This window comes from Adiantum capillus-veneris, chromosome 27 (genome assembly GCF_014529385.1).
Source record: "Adiantum capillus-veneris isolate H3 chromosome 27, ASM1452938v2, whole genome shotgun sequence".
Taxonomy (NCBI): Eukaryota; Viridiplantae; Streptophyta; class Polypodiopsida; order Polypodiales; family Pteridaceae; genus Adiantum; species Adiantum capillus-veneris.
The window spans coordinates 128,361,225-128,379,251 of record NC_140957.1 but is presented as its reverse complement, the minus strand read 5'-3'; positions in this window follow the sequence as shown (position 1 = coordinate 128,379,251).

Below are 18,027 nucleotides of genomic sequence, written 5' to 3'. Positions count from 1 at the left end.
TACAGAGTCAAACCAAGTAGTAGCATCCTCTTCTAGGGTAAACTCAAACCCTGCAAATTGAGTAGGGAAGTCCAGCACTTCTTCAGCTCTAATTACACGCACAAAGGCTGCTACATGATCCCTATGATCTTTGATTTCAGTGTATTTCATGTTTACCCACTTTTGCACCTGGGAAGGTCTAATTCTACGATGGTCTATAAATCTCATCATTGGTTATCCTCGTCCTACTCGATATACCTCCTTTGGCCTTCAATAGTGGGAGGGTTCCTCTCCCAGAGGTGCCCCTAAGACATAATTTTTGATGGTTCTTGCAAGAGGTGATTCTTCTATCTCGTTCTATGGGTTGTCTTCCGGGCTCTACCGACTCTTGAGTTTTTGGCTTACTCTCGCCTTGATATCGTGAATATAGTGGTGGTTCTTGTAAATCTCTTATCCCTCTTGCAGCTGGATAAGCATCTCTGTTTCGGTCTTGTTCTAATGTTGCACTTTGTTGAAGCCATGCATGCAATGATGGTTGGGTTGCTTGTTGGTTCTGGTAGTTGAACGTCTGTTGTCGGTTAGAATGTGATGTTTCATCGTACTCTTTTGAAAATGGATTTGTCCACTTGCTAGGGGTATAGGTGGACCTTGGTACTTCTTCGAGGGCATGTGTTGATGTTTTTGGAACTGTTACCTTTTCTACCTCCTCTGGGAGAATTCGTTTGTATTCTCACCCGTACTTGTCAACAAAAATGATATCCTTCCCCATAGCAATTTCATAAGAGAATAAGTAAAGAACCTTGTCTTTTCTTAATTCATTTGGGTAGGGTTCTTTGCATCAAAAATAAGAGACTACTCCCTCGCTCTCATGCTTGTAAATTCCCACATTCTCATTATAGGTAGAGACCCTGGTTGTTTTTTTTATCATACATAAAAAGAGCTCCAAGTCGATCAATTTTTGGAGGCGGCTAGCCTCTGAGACCATTTTTCATTTTGCCACATTATCTCCATATCTGTTGTAATCCTCAGGGTTACTAACTATCAAATAGTGGTTCCCCTTTTCGTCTTGGAATCTATCTCCAGCATCATAGACTCGAATGATTTCCAGTCTCTGAGAAGGTCTTTCCTCTATACAAATACACTTGCATCCTTGATAGTCAGAATAAACTAGGGCTCCCCTAGAGTTTGTTCCTTCTAAGAAGATTATAGTAAATTTGGCATCATTCAAAGGGTTTTGGGAGGTACTTCCTCCTATTATTGGTACTTCATCGGAGAAACCTCCTGGCTGTTGACTACCCATCATGAAGAAGGACTTATCTGATGAAGTGTCAATATCACTACCCTCCTCAATGATTGGTGCTAATGGATCTAGCCTTGCATGAGTTACACTCTCCTCAGTGGACACTAAGCTACCCTGATCACCTGCCACTTTTTGGTCTCTAGGAATGCGTCTTCCTGATCTTAAATTCATCAAACTTAGCAATGCAATTTATCACAAATGCAAGGGATCAGTTTTTGCACAACTTCTTGCCTTGCAGCCGCTGAATATACCTGTACACAAGTGTTTACTTTCCGCAATCGAATCAAAGCATTTAACCGCTAGAGGTGGTCTTAGTAATGATTGGTGTAACTGGAGGTTTAACCTCAACCACTACTGTACTCTATACACTTTGGATGTTCTTGATTAGGTCTGCTAATCTCGAACTGTACTTTACTCGAGTGTTTGTGAGTCTAGAGGTAAAGTCTTAATTCCATCTTTGCTCCGTCAAAAGGTCAAACAAGGTCCAATTTCACTTCTGAAAGAAGTTCTGGAACTCTTAAGTCAATTGGAACATCACTCTATGTCCACAGTCAGATTTTGACTTCAATAAGCCTCTGTAGACATCCTACGCGTAGGTTGTCTACCTGCTCTGTTTTGGATGAAATTTACACTATAGATTCTCCTTGATGTGCTAAGTCTACATATGTTCTCACTTTTTGAATTGGACACTTATAAGCTGGTCAACTGATCAGAAATATGTTCCAGCAGCCTGATGTTGATCTGATTAGTCAAATCAACTCCAATTTGGACCAAAATTGACTAGGAGGCTTGCCTAAGGCTGTACAACACCCTGCTATGCCTACAGTTAGATTTTGAATTCAATATCAAGCAGTAGACATCCTACACGTAGCATGTCTAGCTGCTCAAAATTGCTCCAAATTCAAACCCCAGACTCCTCTTAAGGTGCTGATCACTCTAGTATGCTCAAAGTTGGATTTGGAGTGCTAAATCATTGTGAACACATCCTATGTGTAGGATGTCTAAGTGCTTTGATTGACTCCAAACTTGAGCCACAACTTCCTTGATGTCAGCAACCCAATGCTATGCTTAGATTTTAGTTTGGATTTCTAAAGACCCCAATTTTAGCTATTCTAATCTTTTTTCAGTCAAAAATGCTAAAGTCTGCTTAGAACCCAATTTTCTCACCCAATTGAGATGAAACCTTTCTCATGCACTCAATAAATCATGTAGATCATGCTCATGAAGCCATCCTATGGTTTTGGTCTTAAAATAATGCCTTGCCACAATTTGGGTAAGATGTATGGCAATTTCCTTTCTTTTGGCTTTATCCTGTCAAGATATGGTCAAGTTCCCCCTTCCAAGTGAATATAGGGTAATTGCTACCTTTTAAATACACTGGTCAACTCAGATTATTAAAATTCTCACCAGAACACCCTTGAGACATCCTACGCGTAGGATGTCTACTGCTCCTTTTCTCAGACTAAAGTGCTACTTTGCCTTCCCTATGCTCTCAAAGTGCCAATATGCCTTACAAATGCAAAAATATGCAAATTTCTCTCAATTTAACCTTTTTTTGAACTTTTACGTTTTCTGAGTCCGCCTTTTAGCTTTTGGGCAATCCAATAAGGGAAAAACACTCAAGTCTATATGTTACTAGGGTGAAACCCACCCTCTGAACACACAGGTGACCTCAGTTTTCCCAAATTCCCTGCTAAAAATCCCCTTGAGACATGCTACACGTAGGATGTCTACTGTCTTAATTTTTTTTTTTTTTTGACAGAAGTACTCCCTAAGCTGTGCTGCTCTCTCAAAAATACTCACAAAAACTTTTGAACTTCAATTCAGCTTCTAAACACTCCTTTCTGTCTTTTACAGCTCTTTGATGAGCCTAACAGCAAATATAACATGCATGAAGTGCTCCAGATCATACATCATGATGTCCTCCTTACCCTACTCCTACTCATCATGTGGGATGGTGATTTTGGTGTCTCGGTTGCTTCCTGGCCTCCCTCGAGCTGCCTCTACCACTCCAACTCCTACTCTCTACACCACAACTTAACTAATACCTAAAACTACCTAAGTCTACCTAAGTCGAAGGATCTAGGCCAGACACACGCTCCCTAGACTCCTCTTAAGATCTAGAGAGTCCACCACCCTCTGATCCTATCTAAATGTAAAATAAGACTCTGGCAAGCCAAAGAATCCCTATCCTCAAGGAATAGTCTTGGTCACCTACCTAGGGTTTTGGTCCCCGGCAGCGGTGCCAATGTTGGCGGATACACCACGACGGACGTCAGCACAGCGAGAACTCACCTAACAAGATTTTTCAGCTAAGGAGGAAGCTCGACCCGTAGGCGCGTGGAAGCAAGCATAGGGTGTCAAGCTACACTCGACCGACTATTGACTACTTCCTACAGAGTTCTCTACCCAATGTCTAAGCTACAGCCTTCAAGAGTACACAAGAGGAGATTTCCTACAGTGCTTTCAAGAGCCAAATACCCACCAAACGTTCTCAAAACGCTACGGAGCTTGACAGAAATCCTATTAACACCAATAGGTCGCTCTCCCTAAGGTCCATGAACCAAAGCTCCAACCCTAAACACTCGATGCAAAATCACGTAGGATGTCTGGTCGAAATTTACAGGTCGACGTTTCTGAAAACTAAAGCGCCTAATGTGTAGCTCTACTCATTGCGAACGCGTGGATATGCTGAAATGCAAAAACGAACAACATGTGCTCATAGAATCTCACAAAGATGGGCCGTACACCTGCAATGTAGGTGTTGCCGTGTATCTCGAGGGTTTCCAATCAATGAGCAAAGAAAATCAAGCGAAACCAATTTCCGAGCAAATATAGACAACGCCCTTGACAAATTGATGTGAGCACAAGGTATATTGAAGTAAATAATCATGTCATGCTGGATTCAAGCAGCACCTCAACCCATAAGAGATTTTCCCTCTGCAATTTTGTTTTGAAAATCTCTTGTTATTTTTTATCTCCATCTAGCCTCCTTAGGATCATCGAACTTGGGACGAAATGCACTAACTACAAATCCACCAGCTCTGACATTGCGGTTGCACTATATGCTTACATCGGTGTCTTTAAGAACAAACCAATTGTGCCGCAACATTTCAACTTCAAATGGTTGTAGTTTAGTGGCCTCTACCACTATCCAAGTTCCACGTGCAGGTCGCAGAGGATTAACAATCATGTCTCATAGTTGTTGCCATTTCATTTCTCAACCTACCATAGTGATGCCCACTTTGTCATTGGCAATGTCAAAGGTCAACTGAACTCCTTGTTGGTGGATGTTGCTAAGGATAGAAGTGAGCGAAGAGCTTTTGGTTGGATTGAAGCTTATACAGATATGCTTGCTAGAAAGCCCCGACCTCTGGAGAGAAACAAGGACATTCTGGGGAGGTCAACAATGTCCTTGTTGAGGAGGTCAACAATAGAACTCCCTCAAGAAGACTATTCTCTTGTACTCCTCTGTTTAGTATGTAATAGGAGTCAAAGAAGGGCCTCATCGACCGGTCAAAAGTGAGTTGCTTAGTAGAGGCAACGGGCATATATAGCATCCCTGATGGTGAGGCATTCGGGTGAAGAAGCCACCAAAGTAGATGTAAACACTGCCATCAATGATATGAGAAAATGAGTGAAAATTCCCTCAGTTAGATAGAATCTAGATATTAGGTTTTTAAGGTCTCTTGGGATAGTTTCCTATGACTTTAAAATTCTCTTCTTCTTCTCTCTCTCTCTCTCTCTCTCTCTCTCTCTCTCTCTCTCTCTCTCTCTCTCTCTCTCTCTCTCTCTCTCTCTCTCTCTCTCTCTCTCTCTTTCTCATTTCTATTCCAATTTATGAAGATGTCAAGATATATGATGTGAAATACTCCAGCTTCTACTTCATCTCTCTCTCTCTCTCTCTCTCTCTCTCTCTCTCTCTCTCTCTCTCTCTCTCTCTCTCTCTCTCTCTCTCTCTCTCTCTCTCTCTCTCTCTCTCTCCGCCTGCAACAGGACCTCTCTCTCTCTCTCTCATACACAACTCAGTTGAAAACGAGACCCATCTCTCTCTCTCTCTCATACACAACTCTGTTGAAAACGAGACCCATCTCTCTCTCTCTCTCATCTCTCTCATATACAGCACAGTTGCACCCAGCTCTCTCTCTCTCCCCGCTTGCAACAGGACCTCTCTTTCACTCACTCTCTCTGTTTCTCTCTCTCTCTCTCTCTCTCTCTCTCTCTCTCTCTCTCTCTCTCTCTCTCTCTCTCTCTCTCTCTCTCTCTCTCTCTCTCTCTCTCTCTCTCTCTCTCTCTCTCTCTCTCTCTCTCTCTCTCTCTCTCTCTCTCTCTCTCAAATCGGCCCCCGTTGGATTTACTTAACTGGTGGACAGATCGAACAAAGCTAATTCGTTTCTGTCGGGGTCTATAATTGCTACTACTTAGAAGGTGTAGTTGAAGTCGCTCAGTGTGGACGGGGTTAGATCAGAGCAATGGAGTGATGTTGGTATTTGCAGCAGGTTTCTGCCGACACGGCTCTCTCTTGTGAAACCTGTCCAAACCAGTCTGCGCCGGCGCGGACTGGTTTCGACAGCTTCCCAATCATAGCTTTTCAAAGCTACTATGAAGATTTTTTTATTTTTTTAAATAATATCAATTTCAGCAAGAGTTTGTATGACTTATGAGATCATAATTTAAATAAATCCATGGTTGTGCAGACCGGTTTCAGCAAGGGCGGTCGCCATTGCCAGTGATGGCAGATCCGAGCCCTGTTGCGACGGGAGCGGGCACTGTTGTATATTTTTTTATTTTCTATATAAGCTCAGCAACTTGGTAAAGATTGATCATAGTTATAAAAAAAAATACAGGCATGTTGGAGAAGCCAAACGGAATGGGTTCATGACACCGAAAACCGATACTAGTAGCTGTCTAACTTTGCCAACATGCCCAAGAGCCTTTTTTTTAAGGGGGAATTACCAAAATACCCCTCAAATTTAAAAATTCCCAATGAATTCCTCACATGTGGCCAAAAATTCCCAAAATGTCCTTCAACTGTACCAAAATTCCCATATACCCCTAATCAACCTTGCAAACATCTTTAAAATAATTTTTCTCGCAACTCTTTATAGGACGATTGATTCTCCTCAATAAAAGATGATATATTTAGGATTTTAGATGGTATTGAGGTCTCTTCAGATAAAGTCATTCATCATTTTGGAGGCAAATGCCTCTATTTGTGAATAAATTTGTCCAAGACACGAAAATTAGATCTCCACTGTCATAACCATTAGACTGTGTTAAAATTGGGGCAAATACATCCCAAATGATGCAAGGGTATATTGGGAATTTTTGAAATTTGAGGGGTATTTTGGGAATTTCCATAAATTTCAAGGGTATTTCGCTTTTTTTTTTTAATATAACTATGATCAAGTTTAATACTTCTTTTAAAAAATTATTGTAGTTTCAATTAAGAAAAGTCTAGATGCAGTATTTTAGCATTTAAGAGAGTATCATGAGTTCACATTGTTGGCCAATTCCAAGTATATATCTCATACACGTAAAAATTAAATACTCAAACAATGAGGCCATTTAATTCTGTAGTTCAGTAATTGGCCATGGTTCCCAAAGATGGGGAAGGGCTTTCTTGACTCATGATCCTCTCTACAGTGATCAATTCAGTTCAGTGTCTGTCACCAAAGATTTGATGGTTCTGATAATCATGTTGATGAGAGTGAGAGTACAGACCTTTGGGTTTGGTTCAGTGACTAAAGATCTAGAGACGACTAGGCAAGAAGCTACTTTGGAGCTTGTGCCTTTTCACATAGTGTCCGAGGTGGCTCCATGTGTGGATGAGGGGAATGATATCCATTTACATGTGGACAGAGGACCATCTCTACGTAGAGACCATCTCTAGTTCTTTTTCATACTCTACGACCATCTCTTTTCCCTTATCTCTTTCTCTAATTCACAGCTAACTTTATTGAAGGACTCGCTCATTTCTTTTGTTGCTCGGAAAAACTTGCTCGCCATCTTGTAAGACTCCGTATCTCTCTTTGAGGGAAACAGGCTGTACTTCTCCGCACTCAATTCCAACCACTAGTGCGCGCATAGCGTCAAGATAAAACTCTCACTCTCTCTCGTACACAGAGTACGCTTAACTCACATAGACAAAACTTATAAAAATGACAAAAGGTTTTTTGCATTAAGGTCAAAAGTGGTATAAATACCTTACAATCTCAAACCCTAATGTTCCAATTTAACCATTTACTCAATCTAAATGTCAAAAATGGGATACAATTTGGAAGCTTCTGCAAGCCCCACTATTTACAAATGTGAAATGACGGTTTCTTCTCAATTAAGGAATAATTACAAAGGAAATTAGTATCCCGCCAGGCAATCATCCTCCGTTGGGTGTGTCCAGCCGCTAACAGTGTGAGGTGGTGAGAGTGAAACAAGGCGGGAGCTCCAAAAGGGTATAATCCCTTTGTAACCTACTTCTTCTTTTGAAGTACTAAAGCCATTGAGTGACTGCTTTCTCGTGGATGTAGCCCACATTGGGTGAACCACGTATATCATGTGTATTGTCTCTCTCTATCTCTACTCTATAATCTCTTGTGTGTGAAAATTATCTCTCTCCATTAAGTAATCTACTCAATTATCTACTTAGCTACGTCATATTTCCTAACAACAACTAGTATCAGAGCAAGGTTTGCTCATAGATAAATTATCTCAAGGAAAAGATTCCTTGATTTGAGTGTGAGTAATGGTAGAGGAAGTAAAGCGCAAGATCGGGAAGTTCTATGGTAAAAACTACCAACATTGGAAGATGTAGATTGATGACTATCTCTACCAGAAGGACCTTTATTTGCCACTAGGCGGTCTTGCAAAGAAGCCTGTAATGATGGCAGATGAAGCATGGATTGTCATTGATCGAAAGGCACTCGGAACAATCCGGTTAAGCTTGGCATCAACGGTGGCCTTCAACGTTTCAGAGATGAAGATCATGGAGGACTTGATGAAGTCACTTGACGACTTCTATGATAAACCATCGGCATCTATTAAGGTATTTCTCATGAAGCGCTTGTTCAATCTAAAGATGTTAGAGAATGGTTTAGTTGCCAAACACCTAGATGAATTTAACACAAACATAAGTGAGCTTCAATTAGAGAAAATCATTTTTCATGACGAAGTGCGAGCTCTCCTTATACTATCGTCTCTACCGGATAGTTGGGACAGCCTTGTGATGGATGTAAGTAATTCTATTTCTGGCACAAATACTCTTCAGTTTGATGATGCTCTGGGTGTTCTCCTAAGCGATGAAATGCGAAGGAGAAGCACAAGAGAATCATCAAGTGTTGCACTGTCAGTAGAAACAAGAGGAAGGCTTAAGGAGAGGTTCAAAAACCAAAAGGGTCATGATCGCTCAAGAGGGAGCAAGTCACACACAAAGTCAGTTCTTGAATGTTGGAACTACGGCAAGAAGGGCCGCGTCAAGAAGGATTGTTGGTCAAAGAAGAAGAAGGAGTCGGAGTCTCAAGACAACAAGCCAACATTGGAGGCCAATGTGGAAGGTAAAGTAGAGCAAGATGCTCTAATTCTCTCATTAGACAATGTGTCTAATTGCTGGATAGTAGATTCCAAGGCTTCATTCCATGCGACACCACACAAGAAACATTTCCAAGATTACACCAAAGGTAATTTTGGGTATGTATATTTGGGAGATGATGAAGCTTGTGAAATTATCGGCAAAGGTACAGTTTGTGTCAAAACTGTTAACGAAAATGAATGGAAGCAAAAATATGTTAGGCATGTTCCTTCTCTTTGGAAAAATTCGAACTCTACAGGACAATACATTTCATTCAGAAACAAATGATGGAAGATCTCAAAGGGATCTTTGGTGGTTGCCAAGGGAGAAAAGGTTGGTACACTTGTGTACTGTTAGCATGCAACCTTCAGCTTATACAACAACTACAGAAGTTTCATGCATAGATAGAAGGCTAAGATCAAAGCTAGATGTAAAGTCCAAAAAGTGTTTCATGCATAGATAGAAGGCTAAGATCAAAGCTAGATGTAAAGTCCGAAAAGTGTTTCTTCATAAGCTATGGAGAAGGTGACTTTGGGTATCACCTATGGAATCCTAAAGATGGTAAAATCTTTAGGAGTAGGGATGTAATTTTTAACAAAAAAAAGTTACAAAGATTACTTGGAAAGAAAACAAACAAAAGAAACAGGTGATGAGTACATGGAGCTTAAGGACGGTGAAGACTCAAGGACATCAAACGGTGACAATGTGCAACAACGTCAACCAAATGAGGAGCCTCAACCTATTCCCCAAAGATCTACAAGAGCAAGTAGACCTCTAGAAAGGTTCGTTCCATTCTTCAACCATGTCTTGATTTCAGATTTTGGAGAGCCATAATCGTACGAAGAAGCTATGCAACACAAATCCAAAGAAGAATGGATGAAGAGCATGCAAGTGGAGATGGACTTATTACATCACAACCAAACATGGGAGTTGGTTGAGTTGCCTAAAGGTAAGCGGGTACTTCAGAACAAATGGGTGTATAAGTTGAAGGAAGAAGAAGGTGGGAAGAAAACCTACAAGTCTAAGCTTGTGGTAAAAGGGTTTTCTCAAAAGAAAGGTATTGACTTCAATGAAATATTTTCTCCTATTGTGAAAATGAACTCAATTAAGATTGTCTTAAGACTTGTGGCTACTCATGATCTAAATCTTGAGCAAATGGATGTAAATACGGCATTCCCTCACGGTGACTTAGAGGAGGAAATTTACATGCTTCAACCAAAGGAATATGAAGTAAAAGGTAAGGAGAAAATGGTTTGCATATTAAAGAAGAGCTTGTATGGTTTAAAGCAAGCATAAAGACAATGGTACTTGAAGTTTGATCGATGGATGTTGGATCATGGATTCACAAGATGCAACTCGAATCACTGCGTCTGAAGGGGATCGGGGAGCACCACAGATGGAGAGTGAGAGAGAGAAGAAGACACACGACACACAGATATGGGTGGGGAGACTCAAAGAGTGAGCAGCCCCCTATACACTTATGCTATGTATAAGGTATACAAGACAGTGGGCGCCCAGACTCTGGGCGGTCGGGCAAGGTACATGCGCCTATATCCCAACAACCTTCCACTTAAAGGCGACTATGCCTTTAAGCAAGGGAAGCTAATCTAAAGACTACAAAAGGTGAGAGAAAATCGCTCTCAAGCGATGCCCACTGGTTGGCTGTGATCGTGTGCATCCAGCTGTCCTGCTCCCGTGTAAGTCCATACACCTCCAGACGTACCGCACACATACTGCAAGTATGTACGCAATACCTGCATATCTCCCTCATACACTATGCCATCATCAGTCAACAAACGACTGACAACCCCAACTGCAAATGCTCCCACTACAGCTGTGATATCCGGTCTCAAGGTCAGCATTTCATACATGAGACCACCGAATGCCGATGCAATGCTAGGGGGCCCTGCTAGCTCTATGGAGCATGCATCAACATATATATCCCTGGAAATAGGCATCTCTAACTAACAAGGTGTGTCAGCCACATGCATCTCCTAACTCTTCGCAAAAGACGCATCAAACTGTCGTGCAACCTCAGAGCAAACCAGCTGCTCTATGTGTCTGCTAGAAGACATATCCTTCACAACTATATCCCCATGCTCACTATCGAGCATAGAAATGAATGATTGCATAATCGCTGACGTCTCAGCCTCCTCTGCAATCATCCACTACAAACATGACCACTTAATCTGCTGTGACTCACTAGAGCTCTCATGCTCTAACTCTTTATGCATAGACTCTTGCACAACTTCCTCCTATCGTGACTTACTAGAACAAGACCGCTCTACCTGTCTATCCTGCATAGAATTATCTTGCACAACTGACTCTCTGCTTTGCTCAGTCACTAGCAAAACATCAGTTACCTGTCTATCCTGCATAGAAGTATCTTGCACAACTGACTCTCTGCTTTGCTCAGTCACTAGCAAAGCATGCATGTCTGACTCTGTCACATCTCTGTGTGACTGCTCAAGTCGTGTCCCAACTGTGTGCACAGCGAACTCACTACTCTGCACTCCATTCAAAGCACCCTGCAAGACATGAGCAAAAGAGACTGTCCGGGTCTCTCGCTCTCTGCATGGTTGTAACAAGATTGAGACTCGACCATCTCGCACCAGTACTATGTGCAATGGGTACCATGTGCCAACTCTAGCACCTCTTGCAATCACTAGCGAACCCAAATGCAACGCAAAAGATCGCTCAAGCAGCGATACCCGACATCCACTATCCCTGAGCTGACCAACGGAGATCAAACTCATCGTCAAATCTGGCACATGAAGCACATCTCTGAGCACGTACAATGCACTGCTCAGTAATGACAGTCTCACATCTCCTGAACCAGCAATCTCATGCAGTGACCCATCTGCCAATTGCACACTACCATGCACTCTGCTAGAATAGCTATTGAACCAGTCACATGATACGGAGTGACATGAAAAGTAGAGTCCCTGTCTAGCACCCACAACAAAAGAAGTGCACTATAATCAGATGTCAAAAAATCAGGAGTAATACAGGAAACAAATGTGAGTCACTGTCACTAGACTACTTAGACACCGTATCTGATCCTACAACTATCAGTCAAAGGAGCCTATAGCATCTACTGCATCCTTGAGACTAGCCTGTCTCTTGTGCTGTCTCATACGATGAAAGCATCGCCATCTAATGTGCCCTGAACGACCATAATGCCAACATGTAACCCGTCGGCGCATATGTGAATGCTATTGTCTCACAAGAGTCTCAGATGACTCAGATCTTTCATACATCTCATGCAATCTCTGCCAACATGCTCTTGTAATCGTCTCATACATAACAAGAGCAAATATAGACTCCGCAAGGTGCAAACATATCATAGATAATGCCATGTCATCTAGCTCCTACCATTGATTGTCAGGCAAGCATGAAGGTCTACCTGCATCACCACTCAATGGTCCATGCAACCCTCGCTATGTCAATGCATCAAGCATACACTCACACTTTTGCGTCTTTTTGCTTCTTTTACAAACTTGTAATGATTCTACCAAGCAAGTGTACATGCATGAAATGCTCTAGATCCTGAATCATGATGTCCTACTTACTCTACTCCTACCTATCATGAAGAAATGGTGATAATGGTGTTTTTGGTTGCTTTTTGGCCTCTCCGGACTCTCAAGCTCTCTTCTCACCGCTTCTACCACTCCAACTACTACTCTAGAACTCGAATACTACCTAAAACTACCTAAGTCATCCTCATCTACCTAAGTCGAAGGATCTAGGCCAGACACACGCTTCCTAGACTCCCTCTAAGACCTAGAGAGTCCTCCACCCTCTGATCCTATCTAAATGTAAAGCGAGACTCCTGGCAAGCCAAAAATCCCAATCCTCAAGGATTAGTCTCGGTCACCTACCTAAGGTTTTCGTCCCCGGCAATGGCGCCAATGTTGGACGGATACGCCGCGACGGACACCAGCAAAACGAGAACTCACCTAACATGTTATGTCAGCTAAGGAAGAAGATCGACCCGAAGGCGCGTGGAAGCAAGCATAAGGTGTCAACCTACACTCGACCGACTCCTAACTAATTCCTACAGAGGTCTCTACAAATTGTCTAAGTCACAGCCTTCAAGAGTGCAAAAGAGAAAACTTCCTACAATGCTTTCTAGAGCCGAACACCCATCAAACAATCTCGGAACACCATAGAACTTGAAGGAGACCCTACTAATACCAATAGGTCGCTCTCCCTAAGATCTATGAACCAAAATCCCGACCCAAAACACCTAGTGCAGAAACACGTAGGATATCTGGCCGAAATCTGCAGGCCTTCGTTTCCAAAATCTAAAGTGCCTAATGTGTAGTTCTACTCAATGTGAACACGTGGATATGTTGCAATGCAAAATCGAACAACGTATGCTCACCCAAACAACCGATGAAGCTCGTAGAAGGAGCTCACAAAGCCGGACCGCAACCGCGCAATGTTGGTATCGGCGCATAGCTCTAGTCGGGGGCAACACGCTGCACTTCTCCGCACTTGATTCCGACCACCGAAGCACACGTAGCGTCAAGATGAAGCTCACACTCTCTCTCTCTCTCGTACACAGTACGCTCACTCACAGACTTCAAACTTGTTTTAAAATGACAAAAGGTTTTTTCATTAAGGTCAAAAAGTGGTATATATACCTTAAACTTCTCAAACCATAAAGTTCCAAAATCAACCATCTACTCAATCTAACTATCAAAACTGGGATACAATCTGGAAACTTGTGTAAGTCCCAATAGTTACAAGGTGAAAAATCGGGTTTTCCTCATTGAATGAATAATTACAAAAATAATAGTCCTCCGAGTAGTTAGATGCCGTGGGGTGTGTCCAGCTTCTAACAATGATCTTTGTTCATCTTTCCCTTTCCAAAAGCTAGAATATAAAAGACTTGGTCCATTCAAGATAATTGGCCAAGTAGATCCATTCACATACCATTTCCAGTTACCACATTCTAAAATGGTCAATCCAGTCTTCCATGTTTTTCTTTTGGATCATTGTTATCAATGCTAGATTCCTGGGAGATGCTCACAACCCATAAGTCGAGCAAATCCTTGACTCTAGAATAGCTCGTTGAGGACTTCAATATCTTGCACATTGGAAAGGTTATGATGAAAGCAAACGAATGTGGGAACATGCAACTAATATCCATTTCACATTGACCAATTTTGTGAGTTTCATCAACAATGTCCATTAAAGTCAGACCCTACATCAAGAGGGACAATTTCTCCTTGTGGAACTCGTAGCTAGAGGAGGGGCTATGTCACGAATGCGAGCTCTTAGAGGAGTTCTAGAAAGTTCTAGAAGAATCTATTATAAAAAAATGAGGAATATTTGAGAAGGTTCTAGAAGCATATATTAGATTGTAAAAGGTTTTGAAACATTCTAGAAACATTTAAAATCTAGAAGGTTCTAGAAACATCTAGAAGGATCCATGATTCTAGAAGTAGCTAGAAGAATCTAGAAAGCGCTAGAAGCTTGAGGAAGAACCTAGAAGGTTCTAGATGAGATGGAAGGTCTTAGAATAAACAACCTAGAAGGTTCTTAATCTCCTTATGCTTTCATATAAATAAAGGTCTTGGGCTACAAGCCCCTTATTCTTGCCAACACCGGTTATGAGGCCCCTGCAAGGTAAGACCTCTTCTAGTTCTTGTCTTGTATTTGAGTCTTGTTTTTGTAATCAGGTCTTGTATTGAAATCTAGAATTGTAATACGAGTTTTGTTATCAAGTTATCATAATCAAGTGCTAGGTCTTGTACTAAAAATGCAAGTCATGATCAAGTTTCAAGATCTTGTATATTGTGAGCAGCTTCTCTCACTCTCTTCTAGCTTGAGACTCACTCATAACAACAACCATTCCAAATCTTGTTTGTGGGTTCACCAAGATAGCAGATATTTGGGTTTCTACAAGGACTCTCTATGTGTATGTGTGTGTGTGTGTGTGTGGTGTGTGTAGGTTACAAGAGAGAAGGGCTCGTCACAAAATGAACAAATGGAGAATAGGCTACCATCTTTTGATTAATGAAAAAGCTAGGAATTGATCATAATACATAGGTATGCCATTTTCAAATCAGAGATAGATTTTTCTTGCAGAAGATTTTAGGGTAAGGGTTTCGTCTATTCCTGTCACCATCACAACCACAACCAAGAAAAAATTCCATCACAACCCACATGTTACAAATGTCAACCAAAAAATGCATTGCAAAGAAAAATTCCTTATGATAGGAGGCTGGCACCTAGGTAATACTCTCTATAGCTATTGGATTGTGTTGAATGTAGGAAAAGGGACCCAATAACTGCTCTGTGAAGCCAAGGGTGGTATTGTCATACACAAGCACTTGAATGTAGTAAGTATATTCTTGCACTAGGTCCGTAAAAGGCACATCTTTTAAAGCCATAGCCATGCATGCACAAGGTAGTGGTGGAATGGAACCACTCCTCAGTCAAGCCAGCAAAAACGTTTTTTTGTGGGGGCTATCGTATGTAGGAGAAACCATATAAGCGCAGGGCATATCTGCCAAGTGATGGGAAAAAATGCTCATTATGACAAAATGATGGTGTTTCCACACGTATAATAGGCATGCATGAGATAATAATGTACTAAGCCCCTTCTAGGCTTTTCTAAATTTTCAGGGGGGGGGGGGGGGGGGGGGGGGGGGGTAAAGCGAGTATTCCATGGACCAAGTTAGATCCTTAAAGAAAAAATGTTTTATAATTGGTGCACTTGCCCATGTGGTTATAAAAAAATGTTTTATAGGCAGTATGTGTATCCCTCCTTCCAATCCTGCACTAGGGATAGAGAGGGGGCACTAGGCCCCCTCTCATGGGGTCCTAGTGCCCATCATTAAGAGAAATCATGTGTAGGAGTTCCTTAGGGGGGTCACAAGTAAAATTGGAGGAACAATAACCATGTAGGGTCTGCCTGATCAATCTCCACAATTTTTCATTTTCAAAACCATTTCTACAAAAAGCAGCTACTAGCAAATGAGAAAAGTAGAGCATGACCATGTATTGCAAGAGGCAAAATTTGAGACCATGAGCCGAGATGTACGCGACATGAAAAATGTATGTACAAACAAGTCTTGGGCTGATGTATGTGGTGGTAAACATGTGGTTTCTAATTCCTCCCTCATACAATCTATGTCTCAAACAAAAAATGTTGAGAATGTGGATGCAGAGGAGTTGAAGGAACGGGAGTGGCACTCCAAGAACATTGCTATTTGTGGAATTCTCAAAGAGCATTTAGAGACACCTCCTTCTCTTGCCATTGTTATCAAATATTTCTTCAAACCCCACTTTGGAATGTCAGGAGTTATGGTTTATAGAGCACATAGAGTGGGTAAGCAAGGGATCCTCACGCAAAATAATGGGCAATTGTATGCACCATGCCAGATGAGACCAAACAAAATATTATCCTTGATAAAATTTGGATCTATTTGAGGGATACAAAAAAATTTGTATGTGAAGATTGCACTATTAGGCAACAAAATATGTGTTGCAAGGCATATGAGGAGAGAAATAAGAAAAACTAGGAAATCTCACTTGAAGAAAATGTGTTGAAGGAGGAGGAAAATTCATCAAGAAAATAGGAATGTGTGAACTATGAGACCGAGTTCCAGTTGAAAGACTATGATTTTCGAATTGCAATGGATACTGATGGAATGTGGGAGTTGGCATAGAGGAACTAACAAGAAAAGGTGACATTGTACTTCTTATTGAAACTTGGGAGCATCATACACAAAAGATTAATGGGTTGGAGGATTACAATGTACATTCATTGATGTGGTCAAAAAATCTCAAGCAACAAAGAAAGGAGTGAAAGATCTTGTATCAATTTTGAAAGATGACAAGCATAAACGTTATGTACGGCTGAAAATTATGACACCAAAAAGAGAATTTTTATAGCCAGTTGCTACATTCCTCATCATGATTCTCCCTTTTATGCTTGCATGGTGGATAGAGATCATCTTTTTTTTTTCAAAGGAGGACATTGCTTGATGTTCTTGTCTTTGGAGATATGAATGCTTGCACAATAACATTACAACATGATACTCAACATTATGCTTGGCCAATGGACTCCAAAATTAGACCATTGGACCTTATGTATTGACCTTTCAGGTGGAGAAGAAACTAATCATGATCATCTCAGCCAAAGGGAAGAGAAGATATCACTTCTATGTATGGATTTCAAACGGGCACCAATATATATTGAAATGGTTGAGAAAAAGTTATGGATGACAAAGCTTCAATATGATGCACCATTAAAAACGAAATGGGAAGATTTCAAGAAATATATTTGTTCTTGTGATGAAGAATGCTTTTTCATAAAGCATGTCCATGGTATCAACAAAGATAGAACACACAAAAGGATGTCTAATAAACATTGTCAAGATGCTAAAAAGTCCTTGATAAAGCTTGATGAAAGTATGGACAAAGACAACTATAGAATTATTTGCATACATACAAGGAATTGATTCAAAAGAAGAGAAGAAGATGGTAAGTAAAGCATCAATTTTTTCAAGTCCAAGAAAAAGCACGACATGTGGAAGATTTTGGAGAAATTTGACAAGCGGGTTGAGAGTTTTTGTAACTTGAGTCTTGTGGATATGTACACACATTGTAGACAACTGTATGAGCAACCAAATTCTAAAAAAATATGATTTTATGGTTCACTCCCATGTATGCCCTCTTCATTTACTATTCAAGATGTGTGAGGCGGGCTTGAAAAGTTGACCACTCACAAAGCGGGAGATCTTCAAGGTATCAAGCCAAAAATGATTAAATGTACGGAGATTTTACACATGAGTGGATGTGTTATATGTTAAATGTTGCACTTAAACATGGTATGAATTTTGATTGGAGTACTAATTGGGTCAAGCCTTTGCATGAAGGAGGGAATGTAAAGAATGTAAATAACTGCAGACTATAATGATTGGGTCTCTTATGGAAAATTTGTTTGGGTGCATAATGAAGAAAGAATTAAGTGATTAGGTTAAAAAGAATGGAAAGCGTGCAAAAGGACAAGCGGGTTTCTATCAATGCCATAGCATCATTGATCATCTCATTACTCTTCGTGTTCTCATGGAGGAAAGCCGGTTGAAAGGAAAGTGATTGTATTTCTGCTTTGTGGACTTTAAGAAATCCTTTGATATGATTCCATGTAACAATTTGTGGAGAA